The sequence below is a fragment of the Phyllostomus hastatus genome, unplaced genomic scaffold, assembly GCF_019186645.2.
Source record: "Phyllostomus hastatus isolate PE091 unplaced genomic scaffold, TTU_PhHast_1.1 phas_scaffold_46, whole genome shotgun sequence".
In the NCBI taxonomy this organism is placed as follows: Eukaryota; Metazoa; Chordata; class Mammalia; order Chiroptera; family Phyllostomidae; genus Phyllostomus; species Phyllostomus hastatus.
Window position 1 is genome coordinate 962693 of NW_025334032.1, and position 22235 is coordinate 984927.

Genomic DNA, 22235 nt, shown 5'->3' on the forward strand with positions numbered 1-22235 from the left:
CACAGGGAGGATACAAAAATGAGGAGACAAGAAACATAGCCCAATGAAAGAACAGAACATTCCACAAAAAGAACTAAACAAAATGGAGATAAGCAATCTATAAGATACAGAGTTCAAAACACTGGTTTTAAGGATGGTCAAGGAACTTAGTGAGGATCTCAAAAGCATAAAAATGATACTGTCAGAAATTAAGGATACACTAATTGAAATAAAAAACAATTTACAAGGAATAAACAGTAGAATGGAGGAAGTTAAGAATCAAAACAATAATTTGGAACATAAGGAAGCAAAATATAATGAATTAGAACAGTGAGAAAAAAAATCCCCCCAAATAAGGATGGTATGAGGAGCCTCTGGGACAACTTCAAGCATACTAACATTTGCATCATAGGGGTGCCAAAAGGAGAAGAGAAAGGGCAAGAAATTGAAAATCTATTTGAAAAAATAATAAAAGAAAACTTTCTTAATTTGGTGAAGGAAATAGACATGAAACTCCAGGAAGTAAAAAGAATACCAAACAAGATGAACCCAAAGGCCTACTCCAAGACACATCATAATTAAAACACCAAAGACTAAACACAGAGAATAAAAGCAGCAAGAGAAAAGCACTTAGTTATTTAATAGGGAACTGCAATAAGATTGTCACCTGATTTCTCAAAAGAAGTGTTGCAGGCTTGAAGTGATTGGCAAGAAATATTCAAAGTCATGAAAAGTGTGTACTTACAGCCAAGATTGCTCTACCCAGCAAGGCTATTAGTTAGAATCAAAGGGCAGATAAAGAGCTTCCCAGACTGAAAGAGTTCATCATCACCAAACCATTATTATGTGGAATATTAGATGACTTATTTAAGAAAAAGAAGATCAAAACTATGAACAATAAAATGACAACAATACATATCTATGAGAAACTGAATCTAAAAAAACAAACAAAGCAAACAAGAAGAACAGAGACAGAATCATGCCTATGGAGAACATTTTGATGGTTGCTAAATGGAAGGGAGTTTGGGAGAATGGTTGAAGAAGTGAAGGGATTAAGAAGTACAAATTGGTAGTTACAGAACAGCCATTGAGAGGTAAAGTACATTATAGGAAATGTAGTAGCCAAGGAACTTACATGCATGATCCATGTATGTGAAAATGTGTGGAGATTGCCTGAGGGACAAGGGGTTGCTGGGTAAAGCAGAGCAAAAAGAGGAAATTTAAGACAACTGTAATAGCATATAAATAAAATATGATTTAAAAAAGAAGAAAGTAGAAATAGAAATAGTAATATCAAAGTAAAATTTAAGATTAATGTATCACTTCCAAGCAAGATGGAGGCACAGGTAGACATACTTTGCCTCCTTACATAACCACAGAGAAAATTACAATTATATCTCAAGGCAAAGAACTACCAGAACTGTCAAAATCAAGTTGTATGAAAGTCTGACAACTAAGGATTTAAAGAAGCCATATTAACTCAAACAAGTAGGCAGGGTAGAATTGCTAGATGGGTGGATGTTCACAAAGGTGCAGTGTGGCACAGAGAGGTGGTGATAGGAGTGGTGGAATGGGAGGTCCCACACTCAATGTGGTGGATAAAAATCAGGAGGGATACCCTGGGAGTGAGAGATCCAAGCCCAAGCCCAGATGTCACAGCACCTGGAAGATAAATTACCACAACTTCTGGATATAAAATTCAGTGGGGATTTGGGAAGAGGCAGAAACTGCAGGATTCTCAGGAGATTTGAGTTAAAGGTCCCACACAGACTTCAAATGTATGCCAGTCCACCCACTCTGGGATCCATCACAAAGGCAATAACTAGAAGAGTGTCAGTCACATATGTGGAGTGGATGAAGTGACTAGAAGTGGGGCCAGTACAGGGCAAACCTCCAGAAGATAGGCAGCAGCATTGTACCCTCTCTGAACCCTTGCCACACACAAAGCCACAAAGTGGTGAAGTGGGTTGCCCCTCCCTAGCAATTACCTAAGGTTCTGCCCCATGCAATTTACCGGTGCCTTTTCTAACACAGAGAGTCAAAGGAACTCTACCTAGTACACAGAAACAAACACAGGGAGGCTGCTTCATTGAGGAGACAAAAAAACATGGCCCAGATGAAAGAACAGAATAAGCTCTGGCTGGTCTGGCTCAGTGAATTGAGAGTAGGTCTGCAAACCAAAGTATTGTCAGTTCAATTCCCAGTCAGGGCACAGGCCTGGGCTGTGGGCCAGCTTTCCAGTGGGGGGCTCTCAAGAGGCAACCACACATTGATGTTTCTCTTCCTCTCTTTCTCCTTCCCTTCCTCTCTCTAAAAATAAATAAATAAAATCTTTTTAAAACAGAACATAACAAAACTGCAGAGAAATAACTGAATGAAATGGAGATAAACCACCTATCAGAGGCAGAGTTCAAAATACTGGTGATCAGGATGCTTAAAGAACTAATTGAGTATGTCAAAAACATAAGGGAACAAATGATGTTTATATTAAGTGAAATAAAGAAAAATATACAGAGAACTAACAGTGGAGAGGATGAAGCAAAGAATAAAATAAACTATTTGGAACACAACAAATAAAAAAATACATTCAATTAGACCAGCCAATCAGACAGGCAGGAAGTAAAAAAAATTTTTTTTTAAATGAGGATATACTTAGGATCCTCTGGCACAACTTTAAATGTACCAATATCCAAACCATGGGGTGCCAAAAGAGAAGAGTAATAGCAAGAAAACTAAAATTTATTTGAAAAAATAATAAAAGAAAACTTCCTTAATTTGACAAAGGAAATAGACATAAAAATCTAGGAAGCAAAGAGAGTCCCCAAAAAGTTGGACCAAAGGAGAACCACACCAAGACACATCATAATTAAAATGCAAAAGGTTAAAGATAAAGAGAGAATCTTAAACTTAGCAGAAAAAAGTGGAGATCTACCTACAAGGAGTTTCCATAAGACTGTCAGCTGATTTCTCAAAAGATACTGTGCAGGCACGAATGGACTGGCAAGAGGTATTCAAAAGCGATGAAAACAAGGACCTACAACCTAGATTACTCTATCCAGCAAAGCAATAATTTTTAACGGAAGGTCAGATAAAGTGATTCCCAGGTTAGGTAAAGCCAAAGAAGTTTATCATCACTAAACCATTATTACATGAAATGTTAAGGGGACTTATTTAAGGAAAAGAAGAAGATAAAAACTATGAACATTTAAATGGCAACAAATTCACAACTATCAACAACTGAATCTTTAAAAAAAAAACTAACTAACTAACTAACTAACTAAGCAAACAACCAGAACAAGGGCAGAGTCATAGATATGGAGACCATTTGGACCATTATCACCTGGGAGGGGGAAGAGGAAGATTGGGGAAAAAAGTTCAGAGATTAAGTATAATGGGTAGGTACAAAATATGTAGGGGGATGTTAAGAAGAGTATAGAAAATGGAGAAGCCAAAGAACTTATAAGCATGACCCATGGACATGACCAAAGGAAGGATTATTGAAAAGGAGTACCAGGTGGAAGAGGGATACAGGGGAAAACTTGGGACAACTTTAATAGCATAATCAATAAAATATATTTTAAAAAGAATTAGATATATAAAATGACTAATTATAACAACTAAAATTTAAAAAATATTATGAAATAATAAAATATTCAATTTTTAAAAAACCTGTAATATTCAAGAAAATATGACCTGCACATATGCTGCCTATAAGAGATCCACCTCAGAATAAAAGACCTACACAGACTGAAAGTGAAGTGTTGGAAAAAAATATTCTAAGCAAATGTACAGGAAAAAAAGTCAGGGCAGCAATACTTACATCAGACAAAACAGATTTCAAAACAAAGGCCATGAAAAGAGGCACAGAAGGACACGTCATAATACTCAAGGGAAGAATCAGTCAAAAACACATAAACATGATGCACTCAGCATAGGAGCACCCAAATATATAAGGAAAATCTTGGAGGACTTCAGGAAAGATACAAGTAGCAACACAGTTATACTAAGGGATTTTAACACCCCAGTTTCAACAATGGGTAGATAGACAATTGTCAAGTATGGTTGTTTCCATTTTCCCACCACCACTTTCCCCGACCCCACCCACCTCCACCTCCCACCCTCAATCCTTCCCACCTTTGGCTTTGTCCATGGGTCCTTTATAAAGGTTTCTTGATGACCCTTTCCCTTCTTTCCTCTGTTACTCCTCTCCTCCTCCCCTCTGGTTACTGTCACTTTGTTCTTTATTTCAAGGTCTCTGGTTATATTTTTGCTTGCTTGTTTTATATACCAATAATGAGATCTCAGAAAGAAATTAACAAAACGTTCCCATTTACAATTTCATCAAAAAATAAAATACCTAGGAATAAATTAAACCAAAAATGTAGAAGGTCTGTACTCTGAAAGCTATAAGACATTGAAGAAAGATTGAAAATATAAATAAATGGAAGTATACACTGTGCTCACAGATAGGAAGAAAGTTGTTAATATGTCCATACTGCCAGAACAACCTACAGATTCAGTGTAATTCCTGTAAAAATATCGATGGTATTTTCCACAGAACTAAAACTAAATAATCCTAAATTTATTTGGAACCTCAAAAGACCCTGAATAGTCAAAGAAACCCTGAGAATGAAGAACAAAGTTGGAGGTATCATGATACCTGACATCAAAGATCAAGTTCTGACATGAAAACGGACACATACATCAACAGACCAGAACAGAGAACCCAGAAATAAGCCCACATATGTATTTCTTTGTCAGTTAATCTATGACAAAAGGGGCAAGAATTTACATTGGGTTAATGACAGTCTCTTCAATAAACAGTATTGGTTAAACAGGACAAACACAGGCAAAAGAATGAGACTTGATCACTTTCTTATACCATATACAAGAATAACATAAAGTAGATTAAAGACTTAAATACAAGACCTAAAACCATTCAAGTCTTAGAAGAGAACAAAGGTACTAAACTCTCAGACATTGCTTTCAGTAATTTTTTATATGTCTCCTCTAACAAGGAAAAGAAAAGAAAAATAAATAGAACTATGTCAAACTAAAGAGTTTTTGTACAATGAAGGAAACCATCAATAAAAGGAAAAGATAACCTACTGAATAGGAGAGGATAGACCCAAACATCCAATAAGGGGTTAATATTCAAAATATATGAGGAATTAATACAACTTACCACACAAAAAGCAAACATTCTGATTAAAAAGTTGGCACAGGACCTGAATAAACTTTACTCCAAATAGGATATACAGGTGATCAACAGACATTTGAAAAGATGTCCTACATCACTAATCATCAGTGAAATGCAAATTAAAACTACAAGCAGATATCACAATGTTTATTATTAATAAATTAACAGACAAGTGTTGGAAAGGTACTGGAGAGAAGAAAGGTTTTGTATACTGTTGGTGGGATTGCAAATTGATAGAGCCACTATGGAAAACAGTATGGAAGTTTCTCAAATAATCAAAAATAGAACTACCATATGACCCAGAAATTCCATATCTGAATATTTATCTGAAGAAATCCAAAATATTAATTTAAAAAGATGTATGTATCCTATGTTCATTGCAGCATTATTTGCAATAGGCAAAATATGGAAGCAACCTAACCATCCATTGATAGATGAATAGATTAAAAAGATGTGGTACATATATACAATAGAATGTTACACAGCCATAAGAAAGAATGAAATCATGCCCTTTGCAATAACATGAATGGACCTAGAGGTATTATGTTAAGTGAAGTAAGTTAGACTGATACAGACAAATACCATATGATTTCACATACATATGGAATCTAAAACACTAACAAACAAAACAGAAACAAACTCATAGATATGGAGAAAAAACTGGTATTTGCCATATGGATGGGTGAAAAAGGCAAAGGAACTAAAGTAAAAGGCCAATGTGCAAATTGTCAGTTATAAAAACACTCAGGAAGTAAAGTATAGAATAGGTAACTATTTTAAATGATATTGTAATAATTATGGTATTGGATGGATACTAGACATAGAGGTGATCATTTTGTAAATCATATAAATGTTTAATCACTATGTTTTACACTTGAAACTAACATATTTATTGTATGTCAATATAATTGAATTTTTCAAATAGAAAGGAACACATTCAAAATACAAAAAGTATTTGATAAATATTTATACATGAAGACAATCCTCAGAAAAGGAGAGATTTAGAGTACAAAAATAAATAGCAATAGTACAGAATTGAGAAAGACCTTTAATTAATCTTAATATGATAAACATTTTGCAATACATATTTGTATCAAATTGTCCCACTATACACCTTAAATATGCCAAGTTATATGTCAATTATATATCAATAAAGCTAGAAAGAGAAAAAATGCCTTCAGTTATAAATTATATACACACACATCTATACACACATACAAAGCTTCTTATATATTTAACCTCTTACAATCCTTAGGATAGAATATCTAAGATGAATATACATCTTTGACATATGTCATCTTTAATATATGTGAAATATTCTAAAATCTATTGTATTCTTGCTTATAAAACAAACAAAAATATTAAATGGAGACAATTCACAGGACACATTCTCCAAACATAACACAATATACTTAAAAATAAATAATAGAAAGTTAATCAAATATGTTTATGAAGAAATGAAGAAATATGCACTACTAAAAATCATTAGAGCTAATAAAGAGAACATTTTCTATTAAAACATATAGGATATAAATAAAAGCTGTGCTCAAGTAAAATATATACTTTTCAATGCCTTAATCTGTTTAAAAAGACAGATAATAAAGGAACTTGATATTAATAAAAATAAAACAATAAAATTAACAAAAATAAGCTGAGAAGGTAGCATTCATAAAAATCAAACATAAAACTCATGAAATTAGAAAAAATTAATAAAAAGGATAAACTCAGAAACCAATCCCTTGAAAATACCAATAAAATAAAAGAAATAAATAAAAGGTTAAATAAATAAATAAAGTACAAAATAAACACAATTTAGAAATGAGAAAGGAAACATAATAACTGACTCAGGAGAGATTAAAGAAAAACATAAAAATACTAAATGGAACTTCATAACAAAATATTTGAAAACACAGAGGAATGATTTGAAAACCCAGAGGAATGGAACTCCATAACCAAAGATCTGAAAACCCAGAGGTATTTCCTATCAAACTATCTTTTATGAAACCTTATAAAGGTAGGAATGCTTCACTTCCTCACACAACCAAAACAAGAACAACCAATTTAAAAAAGTAAAACAACTAGATCTGAGAGAAAATCCAAATTACATGAAACTCTGACAACCAAGGAGTTAAAGAAACATTATCCAGACTGGTAAGAGGGGCAGAAATAGACAACCAGGTTGAGAGGAAGCATGGCAAGGCAGCAGACCAAACTGGGCAAGATGGGGGCTGAGTGACTGGGAAACTAAAGACTCAAAGCCTCTGGCTGTAAAATACTATGGAGATTGTAAAGATGGGACAAATTCCCAGTCTCACAAGAGAGTCCATTGGAGAGACCCACAGGATCTTAGAATGTAAACAAACCCACACACCCCTGAATCAGCTCCTGAAAGGGCACACTCTGCTTGTGGAGAACTAGGGAAGTGATGGAAAGTAGGATGAAAGCAGATCAAGCAGTGTTCCCTCCCTGATGCTTCCCCCACAGACATTATCACAATACAGCAGAGAGGGTTGCCCCACCCTGAATAATACCTACGGTTCCACCTCTTACAACAGAACAGGTGTGCCAAGACAAAGAAATATGACCCAAATGAAAGCACAGATCAAAACCTCAGAAAAAGAACTAAGCAACAAGGTGACAATCTATCAGATGCAGAGTTCAAAACACTGGTAATCAGGATGGTCACAGAAAGGACTGAGTTTGGTCACAAAAAATGAAGGAAGAAATGAAGGCTATACAAAGTAAAATAAAGGAAAATATGTAGATAACCAACTGTGAAGGGAAGGAAACCAGGACTCAAATTAGTGATTTGGAGTAGAAGGAAAAAATAAACATCCAACTAGAACAGAAAGAAGAAACACGAATTTTAAAAAAATAATAATAATGAGGAGAGGCTTAGGACCTCTGGTACAGTTTTAAACATTCCAACATCTGAATCATAGGGGTGACAGAAGAAGAAGAGGAAGAACAAGATATTGAAAACTTATTTGAATAAGTAATGAAGGTAAACTTTCCTAATCTGGTAAAGGAAATACTCTCCCAGGAAGTCCAGGAAGCTCAGAAAGTCCCAAAGAAATTGGACCCAAGAACACTCCAAGGCACATCCTAATTAAGTTACCCAAAATTAAAGATAAGGAGAGAATCTTAAAAGCAGCAAGGCAAAAGGAGACAGTTATCTACAAAAGAGCTCCCATAAGTCTTCCAGCTGATTTCTCAAGAGACCTTGCAGGCAAGAAGGGGCTGGAAAGAAGTATTCAAAGTCATTAAAGGCAAGGACATACATCCAAGATTACTCTATCCAGTAAACCTATCATTTAGAATGAAAGGGCAGATAAAGTGCTTCCCAGATAAGGTCAAGTTAAAGTTCATCACCACCACCAAACCTTTATTATATGAAATGGTAAAAGGACTTATGTAAGAAATAGAATATCAAAAACTGAATAGTAAAATGACAACAAACTCAAACCTGCCAACAACTGAGCCTAAAAAAAAACAAAAACAAAAACAACTAAGCAAACAACTAGAATAGGAACAGCACCACAGAAATGGAGATTACATGGAAGATTATCAGTGGGGAGGGGGAGAAAGGGAAGAAAAGGTACAGGGAATAAAAAGCATAATTGGTAGACATAAAAAGACAAGGGGAGGTTTAGAATAATATAGGAAATATAGAAGCCAAAGAATTTTATAGGTACCACCCATGGACTTGAGCTAAGGTGGGGGTACTAGAGAGTGGGAGAGGTGAGGGTGGAGGATGATAAAGGTGAGAAAAATTGGGACAACTATAATAGCATAATCAATAAAATATACTTTAAAAATACAAGCCAGTATAAATGCACAATTTTAATAAATTAATGACTATATAATTGATAATATGATCAATAACCTACCATTTATTTTTTGTTTTTCAAAAAGCCTGGGGTTTTAACAGTAATTAATTTATCTCAGATAAATTTGAGAAGAATTTACTTCTTTTTTATTTTTTCTCTTTTCAATTGTTGTTCAAGTACAGTTGTCTCAATTTCCGCCCACCAATACCCGCCTTTGGCTTTGTCCATATATCCTTTATACATGAAGAATCTACCATCTTGAAAGACACCAGGATCACCTAGGGGAGTAAATAGGAAGGAAAATTTCATATATTCCATGCAACAATATTTTCACCAATATGTCCCCTAGAGCAATGGATATAAAGGAGAAAATAAATAAATGTGACTACATCAAATTAAAGATTCTGTATGACTAAAGAAAACATCAGCAAAGTGAAAAAAGAATAAGCTGTATGGGAAAATATATTTTCCAATGATGCCTCAGGCAAAGTTTTGATCTCCAAAATATATAAAGAGTGCACACAACTACATTCCAGGAAGACAAACAACCCAATTAAGGAATGAACAAAGGACCAGAACAGACACTTCCCCAAGGAGGACATAAAGAGGGCCCAGAGACATATGAAAAAATGTTCAGCATCACTAGCCATCAGAGGCATGCAAATTAAAACCAAAATGAGATGCCACTTCACACTGAGGCCATCAGAATGGTCATCATAAACAAATCAACAAACAACAAGTGCTGACAAGGTTTTGGAGGAAAGGAAACCCTAGTACACTGTTGGTGGGAATGTATATTGGTGAAGCCACTATGGGAAACAGTATGGAATTTCCTCAAAAAACTAAAAATGGAACTGCCTTTTGGCCCGGCAATTCCACTACTGTGATTATGCCCTAAGAATCCTGAAACACCCATTCAAAACAACGTACATACCCCAATGTTCATAGCAGTGTTATTTATAATAGGCAAGTCCTGGAAACAACCTAAGTACCCATCAGTAAATGAGTGGATCAAAAAACTGTGGTACATTTACACAATGGAATACTATGCAGCAAAAAGAAAGAAGAAACTCCTACCCTTTGCAACAGCGTGGATAGTACTGGAGAGCATTATGCTAACTGAAATAAGCCAGGTAGCAAAAGATAAATACCATATGATCTCACCTTTAAGTGGAACCTAATCAAGAAAACAACAAGTAAGCAAAATAGAACCAGAGAAATGGAAATAAAGAACAAACTGACAGTTTCCAGATGGGAGGGGGAGCAGTCTAATGAGGGAAAGAAGGGTAAGAGTCAAGGAACATGTTTAGAGGACCCATAAAGAAGAATAACAGGTGGGAAGATTGAATGCTGGGGGGTGGTGTGCTGGGCAAGGGAGAGTAATTAGGGAACAATGAGGACAACTTTAATTGAACAATAAAATAATTGAAAAACAATTACCATGGCCAGTTGGCTTCATAGCTGAGTTTTTCCTGGCTTTTATTTTATTTTACCATTTTATTTTTCATTTTTTTTCAATTACAGTTGACATACAATATTATATTAGTTTCAGGTATACTCCTCAATATTAAACATAACTTACTAAGTGATCATTCCAATAAATCTCGTACTCATCTGACACCATATATAGTTAATAAAATATTATTGACTATATATAGTTAATAAAATATTATTGGCTATATTCCCTATACTGTAATTTACACTCTTACAAGTATTTTGCAACTACCCATTTATACTTTTCTTACCTGAAAGCCTCAATTTCTTTTTTACCCTTTTTACTGTTATTCTATTACAATTGTCCCAGTTTTTCCCCATTTGCCCTATCCTGCCCATCCCACTCCCCATTCTGATAGTCAATTTCCACATTGTTGTCGATGTCCATGGATCATTCATACATATTTTTGAATCTTCCCTTCACCTTCTCTCTGTCATTATCCCTCTTGCCCCTCACCTCTGGTCACTGTCAATCTGTTCTATGTTTCTATGCCTGTGGTCCTATTTTGTTTATTAGTTTATTTTTTGTGCTTCTTAATCCTTTTATCTTTTTCACCCATCACCCTAACGCCTATCCCATCTGGAAACCATTAAAATGTTCTCCGTGTCTATGAGTCTGTTTCTGTTATGCTTGTTTGTTTATTTTGTTGTTTTTTAGATTCAATTGTTGATAGACATGTATTTATTGACAATTTATTGTTCATATTTTTACCATTTTTTTCTTCTTAAATAAAACCCTTTAACATATAATGTAATACTGGTTTGGTGGTGATGATCTCTTTAAGCTTATTTTTGTCTGGGAACCTTTTTATATATTCTTTGAGTCTAACTGACAGCTTTTTGGGGTAGGTCTTTGCTTTTCATCACTTTGAATATTTCTTGCCAATCCCTTCCAGCTTGCAAAGTTTCTTTTTTTTCAATTTAAATTATTTTATTACTATTCAATTGCTTCCACCTTCCCCCTTGGTTTTGTCCATGTGTCCTTCATAGTAGTTCTTGAAAACCCTTCTCTCCACTGCCCCCTTTCCCCTACCCTCTGGCAAATTTTCTTTTGAGAAACCAGCTGACAATCTTATGGGAGCTCCCATATAGGTAACTAAGTGCTTTTCTCTTGCTGTTTGTAAGGTTCTCTGTTTGTCTTTAACCTTTTGTATTTTAATTATGATATGTCTTATTGTGTGCCTCTGGGTTCATCTTGTTTGGAACTCTCTGCACTTCCTAGACTTGTGTGTCACTTTCCTTCACCAGGTTAGAAATAAATTTTGTCATTATATTTTCAAACAGTGTTTCAATTTCTTGCTCTCTCTCTCTTCTCCTTGCCACAACCCCATGATGAGAACCTTGGCATGTTTGAAGTCGTCTCATAAGCTTCTTACACTATACGCAATTTTTTGGATTATGTTTCTTTTTGTTGTTCTGATTAGGTGTTTTCTTTTTGCTTCCTTGTACTCCATAAAGCTGTTTTAATTCTTTGTTTCATCTACTCTACTGTTTATACACTATAAGTTATTTTTCATTTAAGTCAGTGTATTCTTCAGTGTTTTCCTCACTGATTCTTTTTAATGATTTCTATGTTGCTTTTTATGCTACTGAAGTTCTCCCTAAGTCCATTGAGCATCTTTATAACCCGTGTTTTGAACTCTGCATCTAGTGGATCACTGGTCTCCATTTTGTTTAATTCTTTTTTTGAGTTTTGATATGTTCTCTCATTTGGGTCATGTTTCTTCATCTCCTGATCTGGTAGCCCCTCTGTGTTTGTTTCTACATATTAGGTAGAAACATATGTAGCTTCTACATATCCCAAGCTTTGTGTAACTGTAGGTGTCCTCTAGGGCCTAGTGGCACAGCCTTCCCATTCACTGGATCTGGGCACTCCAGGTTCAGCCCTCACTCGTGTGCAGTGAGTACACCCTCCTGTTGTAACTGAGCCTTGTGTTTTGTTGGAACATCAATGAGAAGGATTTACCCACAGGTCAATCACTATAATGACTGGCTGTGGCCACTGCAGAGGATCTTCTGTGTAGGAGCTCACCCTACAGAACAGGACTTAGGTCAGCCCGGTTCTGGTACCTGTTGAGCTTGCCCCTTGAGTGGGTCCCTTGTAGAGGTGGTTGGGTGGTTCTTTAACATGGACATGTAGTGCTTTAGTAAGGTCTGAGACTATCCATGAGGTGTGCTGGTTCTGGGGGCTCCAGCAAAGGGAAGACCAAGGTCAGCCACTGGCTGTGTTTTGCCTAGGGCAACTCTGCATTATCTATAAAGTGATCTGCAGATGGATGCTACTCATGCTGGGCTTGGAGGTTCCCAAGAAATGTCAAGTTGCAAACCAATGCCAGCTGTTGCTGTTATTGCCAGCTGCTGCTGTTATAGCCACTCAGCAAGAGGTATGGAACTCACTGAGGCCAGATGCTGCTTCTTTGAGAGATTGTATGAAAGTCTGAAGCATGAGACAAGACAAGCCATTCATAGAGGAAAGCCACTGGAAACAGCTTGAGTGGGCCTACAAGTTTGGTGGAGTGGGTCTCAAGGAAACATCAGGACACCCCTAACAGTGTTGCTTGGCCTTAGAGAACAGAGAATTCCTATATTGTTTAAAATGAACTATAGAAAAATGATATAAAACTTCCCAATAATGCCAACATAATTTTATGCCTTAATTTGATAAAATAAAAGCAAAATTTAAAAAACTGTAAACCAATTTGACTTATTAATATAAAAGCAAAAGCTCTAAATAAAACATTAGCAAACAGAATCTATCAATATATCAGAGGACTACGTAGAGTATATTTCAGAAACAATAGAGCACTTAGTGTGAAAATGAATGTATCCATTAAATCTGGTACAGCAAAAAATTAAAGGGCACATGTCAATAAATAGACACACAAAGACATTTCTCAAATTCAATAGCCAGTCCTAATTAAAAATATCACAAAACAGAAAATATTTAAATTCAGTAAAGATGATTATCCAAAAACAAGCTGCAAACTTTAAAATCAAACCACACAAGGATGACCTATTTCAGATTATTTTTATCAATGTTATAGGTATCATAATAAATACTAAAAGGAAATCAAATAAGTAGAAAAACATTAGGAAAAGAGAAAAATTGCTCTTTTGATGATTATATGACTATAGACTTTTATATACAGAAAATTCAAGAAATTTCACTACAGAAAATGCTATAACTACCAAAATAATTTGTCCTATTTTCTATATATATAGATATATTTTCTATATATATTTTTTCTATATATCTATATATATGGTTCTATATAATATATAATATAAATAATATTTATTAAATTTAATAATTTTACTCTGGCTATTAGTAAAGAGAAATGAAAAATCAAATCTTTTTATGATCATTACTAAAACTATAAAATACTTTAACAGTAATTTAATAAAAAAGGCACAGGACTTACACAGAATCTTATTACAATATATATTGCAAGATCTAAATGAAAATGCATTCCATGTTTGTGAAACAATAAAATGTGAAATCTCTAAGAATTAATGTACAAATTAAAAGCAATTTCAACTGCTATCTCAAAAATTTTAATCAGGTAAATTACTTTAAAATTGTCAGTATTTACTATTGTAAAATTGTAAGCAAAAATATATATCTAAAAAGGATGAAAAAGGGTATCAGAATATGGTATAGTGCCACTAAAATCAAATAGGAACAAGTAAGTAAATGTAGCAATGAACTGCTATATAGAGAGACTTTAATCCAGAGGAAACAAAATACATATTCTTTTCAAATGCACACGGAACATTTTCAAACACAGACCACATGATAGGACACACAAAAAAAGGCTCAATAAATTGAAGAAAACTGAAATCATACCAAGAATTTTCTATGACCACAAGAAACTGAAACTAGAAACCAACCTTGAGGAAAAAACACTCAAACTAAAGGAGATTGAATAGCATGCTATCAAACAATGAATGGGTCAAGAATGAGATCAAGGAGAAATAATGAAAATGAACTCACAACTATTTAAAACTTATGGGACACAACAAAGGCAGTCCTGAGAGGGAAGTTAATAGCAATACTGGCCTACCTAAAACAGATAGAAACATTTCAAATAAACAACCTAACTCTACACCTACAAGAACTGGAGGGACAACAACAAAGACAGCCTAGAGCAAGTAGAAGGAAGGAAATAACCAAGATCAGGACAAAATTAAATGACACAGAGACTAAAAGCACAATTCTAGGGAACAATAAATCCAGAAGTTGGTTATTTGAAAAGATAAAGAAAATTGACAAACCTTTAGGCAGAGTCATCATGAAAAAAAAAAAAAGACAGATGACCCAAATAAACACAATCAGAAATGAAAGAGAAAAAATTACAACTGATACAACAGAAATGCAAAGGATTACAAGAAATTACTATGAAGAACTATATGCCAAGAAATTTCAAAACCTAGATGAAATGGACAAATTTGTAGAAAAATATAATCTTCCGGAACTCAATGAAGAAGAAGCAGAAAGCCTGAACAGACCAATAACAGCAGATGAAATTGAAGCCATAATAAAAAAACTCCCAACACACAACAGCCCTGGATCAGACAGTTTCACAGGAAAATTTTACAAAGCATTTAAGGAAGAGCCAACCCCTATCCTTCACAGACTATTCCAAAAAATCTGAGAAAATGGAAGACTCCCAAACTCTTTTTATGAAGGCAGCATCATCCTAAACCCAAAACCAGAAAGAGACACAACAAAGAAAGAAAACTTCAGGCCAATATCAATGATGAACATAGATGCTAAAATCCTCAACAAATAATGGCAAATAGCATACAGCAATACATTTAAAAGATCATACACCATGATCAAGTGAGACTTATCCCAGAGATGGAAGGATAGTAAAATTTTCACAAATCAGTAAATGTAATATACCACATAAGCAAAAGGAAGGACAAAATCATGTGATCATATTGATTTATATAGAAAAAGCATTTGATAAGGTACAGCAACCACTTATGATATAAACACTCAGCAAAGTGGGAATAGAGTGAGCATTCCTCAAACTAATAAAGGCCATATGTAAGAGACCTACAGCCAAAATCATATTCAGTGAGCAAAAACTAAAAAATTTCCAATAAGATTGGGAACAAGACAAGGTAGTCCACTTTCAAAACTTCTATTCAACATATTATTGGAAGTCCTAGCCACAGCAATCAGACAAAAAAAGGAAATAAAAGGCATCCAAATTGGAAAGGAGGGAATAAAACTGTCATTGTTTGGAAATGACATGGTAGTATACATAGAAAATCCTATAGACTCCACCTAAAAACTGCTCAAGCTAATAAATAAATTTAGCAAAACAGTGGGATACAAAGTCAATATTCAGAAATCAAAGGCATTTTTGTACACCAACAATGAAATATCATAAATAGAAATGTGGAAAAAATTCCCATTTGCTATAGCAACAAGAAAAATAATGTACCTAGGAATAAACCTAACCAAACAGGTAAAAGACCTTTCCTCAGGAAACTACAATATTGAAGAAAGAAATTACGGGAGACACAAACAAATGGAAACATATACTATTTTCATGGATTGGAAGAATTAACATCATCAAAATGTCCATATTACCCAAAGCAATTTATAGATTTGAAGCAATACTTATTAAAGTACCAATAACATATTTCAAAAATATAGAACAAACATTTCACAAATTTATATGGAACCATAAATCACCCCAAATAGCTGAAGGAATTTTGAGAAAGAAGAACAAAGTAGAAGAGATCACAATACCTGATATCAAACTACATTACAAGGCCACTGTAGTCAAAATACCCTGGTACTGGCATAAGAATAGACACATAGACCAATGAAACAGAATAGAGAGCTCAAAAATGAATCCAAGTCTCTATGGTCAATTAACATTTGACAAAGGGAGCAGCAGCATGCAATGGAGTAAAACTAGCCTTTTTAACAATGGTGTTGGGAGAGCTGGACAGTATGTGAAAAAAAAATGAACCTCAATCACCAACTTATACCATACACAAAAATAAATCAAGGCGGATAAAGACTTAAATATAAGTCATGACACCAGAAAAATCTTTCAGAACATAGGCAGGAAAATCTCATATATTCCATACAGCAATATTTTTCCCTGATATGTCCCCTAGAGCAAGGACATAAAGGAAAGCATAAAGGAGTAGGACCTCACCAAAATAAAAAACTTCAGCATGACTAAAGGAAACAGCCTTAAAATAAAAAAAGAACCAACTGTATGGGAAAACATATGTGCCAATGATACCTCAGACACTGATTTGATCTCCAAAATACACAAAAAACATACAGGACTCCCATCTAGGAAGACAAAAAAAAACAATTTAAAAATGGTCAAAGGACTTGAACAGACACTTCTCCAAGGAAGACATACAAAGGTTCCAGAGACGTATGAAAAGATGCTCATCATTGCTAGCCATCAGAGAGATGAAAATTAAAACCACAAGTGAGATATCACTTTACACTAGTGAGAATGCCCATCATAAACAAAGCAACACACAACAAGTGTTGGAGAGGTTGTGAGAAAAGGGAACCCTAGTGCACAGTTTGTGGGATTTCAGACTTGTGTAGCTTCTGTGGAAGACAGTATGGAATTTCCTCAGAAAACTAAAAATGGATCTGCCTTTTGACCTGGCAATTCCACTGCTAGGATTATATTCTAAGAACCTTGGAATACCACTCCAAAAGAACCTATGCACCCCAATGTTCATAGCAGCACAATTTATAATAGGCAACTCCTGGGAGCAACCTAAGTGCCCATCAGTAAATGAATGGATCAAAAAAGTATGGTACATTTATACAATAGAATACTATGCAGCAGAAAGAAAAGAAGGAGCTCCTACCCTTTGTGACAGCATGAATGGAGCTGGAGAGCTTTATGCTAAGAGAAGTAAGTCAGGCAGTGAAAGACAAGTACCATATGATCTCACCTTTAAGTGGAACCTAATCAGCAAAACACACAATCAAGCAAAATGTAACCAGAGACATCGCTATTAAGAACAAATGACAGTAACCAGAGGGGAAACCGGAGGGGATAATGTGTGGGGGAGGGTGAAGTGTTTTCAGGAACAACTATAAATGACACATGGACAAAACCAAGGGGAGGTAGAATTGGGGGAGGGAGGTGGGAATAGCTGGGATGGGGACTAGAGGTGCAGGAAAAGGGAGACAACTGTGCTTGAATAACAATAAAATAAAAAAGAGAGTAAATAAATAAATAAAAATAAAATAAGTAAATAAATGTAGCAATGAAACAGGGTAGATATTCCAGAAATAAATCCCACTATGAATGATAATTTGATATGTTATAAAGGATGTATATTTTCAATGGAAAAATGATAAATTACTTAATAATTAATACTAATACCCTAGATATATATCTGCAAATATTTAAAAAGATTGTTTCTTATAACAAATACAGAAATAAATTCTAGGTGAATTAAAGTTCTAGATAGCACAATTAAGAACACGTAAGAAAATTGAGACCTGAAAATCAATGAATTCCTAGAATTTATGACTTCCTATCTATGAGTAGAAACTCAGAAGCTAAGGCTAGATACATTTGACTTAAAAAAGGCACACATGTGGTATGATACCACATTTAATAAACAAAGGTAATTGACAAATAATAGATGTTGGAAAATATTTGTAACACAGATGATAAAATTTAAATTAATGCAAAAATATCTCACAAATAGGTAAGAGGAGTAAGCAATAAAACATTGGGCATAGACAATTCATGGATGAATAAATATAGTGGTAAACAAAGGAAAAGGTGTACAAACTCACAAGTAGTAACCATGAATATGCAGTAGCAACATGATTATCACTTTACACTCTTCAGACTGACAAAAATTAAAAAGAGCCACAACATCTGTTGCTGGCAGCAATGTTATGAAAAGGATACTTTCATACACTGCTGGTAGAAATATGATGTGTTGTATTCATCTTTAGGGAAAGCAATCTGACAACATTTATTATAACTAAGATATATACTCCCATTTAGACCCATCCAGAAAAAATATTGAGTATTCCATAAAGATAAAAGTATTTGTAAAGAAGTATGTAAAAGTATATTGATTGTAGCATTGTTAGTACTGGTAGAAGGAAAAAAAAAACACTAGAAACAAAAGCAATGCCTTGTCAATAGGAAAAAAATACTTTCTGTTTAAATGCCAAGAATTAAAAATAATGAATTGGAGATCTACTAAATAACTTGGAGGAATTTCAAATGAAATTGTTGAGGGAGAAAAGCAAGATGCAGAAAAGTATGTAATATATGATTCCACTTTCATCAAGAACACATAAAACAATCCTTGCATGTGTATGCATCCATATTACACATTACATGAAAATTATATTTCTTGGAAGGCACAAAGGCTGATGTGAAAGGAGAAAGAGGAGAGAAAACAAACAAAAAAGAACAACTTGCAGTAAGAAGAACTCTGGATGATTCAAAAGTAGGCATTTGACAAAATTATGTGTATGAAGGTACATATAATTAAATACGTATATTTAAAATAGATATAAAATTAACATATTTAGATGTTATTTATTTATTTTTACAGAGAGGGGCAGTAAGAGAAAAAAGAAGGAGAGAAATATCAATGTGTAAGAGGAACATCGATCATTTGTTTCTCGCTCACACCTCTGCTTGGGACTGGGCCTGCAACCCAGACATGTGCCCTGACCAGGAATCCAACTGGTGAGTTTTTGCTTTGTGGGATGATGCTCAAGCAACTGAGCAGTGCCGGTGACAGGTAGATTAAAAAGATGAATACACCAGTAGGAAAATATTTTGTTTCTCTAATGATCAGATAAATCCAAAGTAAAATAATGAGATATCCTTTACCCAAGAAGATTAGAGAAAATTTTGCCCACTGGTTGTATTGATGTAAAGAATTAAACAATTTTGATGCTTTATGAGTGTAGATTGCTAGAAACATTCTAAAGGATACTTTGGTAATATTTAAGAAAAACCTTTAAATAAATGCTGTATAATCATGAAATGTATATAAAGAATGCATGCAGAAATGTGCATAAAGAATAAGCATTGTCAGTAATATCAAGAAATTTATAAGCAAATTAAGTAAATGAAATAACATATATAAAGTACTTAGTATAAAATTGGAGTCTCATTAGTACTAAATAAATGTTTTAAAACAGGGGTATTGGTTAATCACATGGTTGCCCAGGTCAGAAGAGAAAAAATAATGAAGTATTTAATAAACAGTACTAACATCCTGGAATGGAAAACAGTGTGTTTCAAAAATGATAATGCATATCTATGTTCATGACATAGAAAGTTATCAACAAAACACAAGATGTTTAAAAGAAACGATAAAGTTGTAAAGTAATATCCATTTTTGAAAACATATTTATAACTTATTTATGTAGGCAAATATCAGGAAAAATTGAACTAAAATATTAACAGTGCTTATCTCTGAAAGGTGAGATTTTTTAAAGTTTTTTAAAAAACCATTTGTATTTTTAAATTTTTCCACTACAAAAATGTATTTTTGGCTCTCACTCACCGCCAATGGCCTTCCTAGCCACTCGCACACCCTGCCGCTGCCCCGCAGAAATGCTTCAATTACACAAAGTCCTTTGACAAATTAGGCCGGTGTCCAGGGCACTGGCTCTTCATCTCACTCGGGCTTATGCCAAAGATGTAAAATTTGGTGCAGATGCCCGAGCCTTAATGCTTCAAGGTGTAGACCTTTTAGCCGATGCTGTAGCTGTTACTATGGGCCAAAGGGAAGAACAGTGATAATTGAACAGAGCTGGGGAAGTCCCAAAGTAACAAAAGATGGTGTGACTGCTGCAAAGTCCATTGACTTAAAAGACAAATAGAAAAATATTGGTGCCAAACTTGTTCAAGATGTTGCCAATAATACAAATTAAGAAGCTGGTGATGGCACCACCACTGCTACTGTGCTGGCATGCGCTATTGCCAAGGAGGGTTTTGAGAAGATTAGTAAAGGTGCTAATCCTGTGGAGATCAGGAGAAGTGTGATGTTAGCTGTTGATGCTGTAATTTCTGAACTTAAGAAACAGTCCAAACCTGTGACAACCCCTGAAGAAATAGCTCAGGTTGCTACAGTTTCTGCAAATGGAGACAAAGAAATTGGCAACATAATTTCTGATGCAATGAAAAAGATTGGAAGAAAGGGCGTCATCACAGTAAAGGATGGGAAAACACTGAACAATGAATTAGAAATTATTGAAGGCATGAAGTTTGATCAAGGTTATATTTCTCCATACTTTATTAATACACCAAAAGTTCAGAAATGTGAATTCCAAGATGCCTATGTCCTACTGAGTGAAGAGAAAAGTGTTCAATCCATTGTACCTGCTCTTGAAATTGCCAATGCTCACTGTAAGCCCTTGGTCATAATTGCTGAAGATGTTGATGGAGAAGCTCTAAGTACACTTGTTTTGAATAGGCTAAAAGTTGGTCTTCAAGTGGTAGCAGTCAAAGGTCCAGGTTTTGGTGACAATAGAAAGAACCAACTTCAAGACATGGCTATTGCTACTGGTCGTGCAGTGTTTGGAGAAGAAGGATTAATTCTCAATCTTGAAGATGTTCAGGCTCATGACTTAGGAAAAGTTGGCGAGGTCATTGTGACCAAAGACGATGCCATGCTCCTGAAAGGAAAAGGTGACAAGGCTCAAATTGAAAAACGTATTCAAGAAATTATCGAGCAGTTGGATGTCACAACTAGTGAATATGAAAAGGAAAAACTAAATGAACGTCTAGCAAAACTCTCAGATGGGGTAGCTGTGCTGAAGGTTGGTGGGACAAGTGATGTTGAAGTGAATGAAAAGAAAGACAGAGTAACAGATGCCCTCAATGCTACAGGAGCTGCTGTTGAGGAAGGCATTGTTCTGGTAGGGGGTTGTGCCCTGCTTCGGTGCATTCCACCCTTGGACTTGTTAACTCCAGCTAATGAAGATCAAAAAATTGGTATAGAAATTATTTAAAAAGTGCTCAGAATTCCTGCAATGACCATTGCTAAGAATGCGGGTGTGGAGGGATAGTTGATAGTTGAGAAAATTATGCAGAGTTCCCCAGATGTTGGGTATGACGCTATGCTTGGAGATTTCGTGAATATGGTGGAAAAAGGAATCATTGATCCAACTAAGGTTGTAAGAACTGCTTTATTGGATGCTGCTGAAGTGGCCTCTCTGTTAACAACCGCAGAAGTTGCAGTCACAGAACTTCTGAAAGAAGAGAAAGACCCTGGGATGGGCGGCATGGGCGGAATGGGAGGCCGTATGGGAGGTGGCATGTTCTAGTCCCGGAATAGTGCTTTACCATTAGTACTGAGAACTGTGAGAGGAAGCTCCAAGCAGGGCTCCTCACCTCTAACTTCGAGAAGGCAGTTGAAGGAAATGATGGGAGAAAAGGCTGGCTGTTGTTTAAGAAAATCACTATGACCATCAGTTACTGGTTTCAGTGGACAACATACAATGGTTTACTGCTGTCATTGTCCATGCCTACAGATAATTTATTTTGTATTTTTGAATAAAATACATTTGTACATTCCTGATAACTAAGTGCAAGAGCCATGTACCATGGTACAAGCAGTACCATTTACTGCTTTCAACTTAAATCACTGAGGTATTTTTACTACTATTCTGTTAAAATCAGGATTTTAGTGCTTGCCATCACCAGATGAGAAGTTAAGCAGCCTTTCTGTGG

General features: G+C 34.9%; 1 pseudogene; it reads left to right on the forward strand.

Annotated features, from left to right (window-relative positions):
- The first annotated feature begins 20114 nt into the window (after positions 1-20114).
- LOC123807610 lies at positions 20115-21874 on the forward strand (annotated as a pseudogene).
- The last annotated feature ends 361 nt before the right edge of the window (positions 21875-22235 follow it).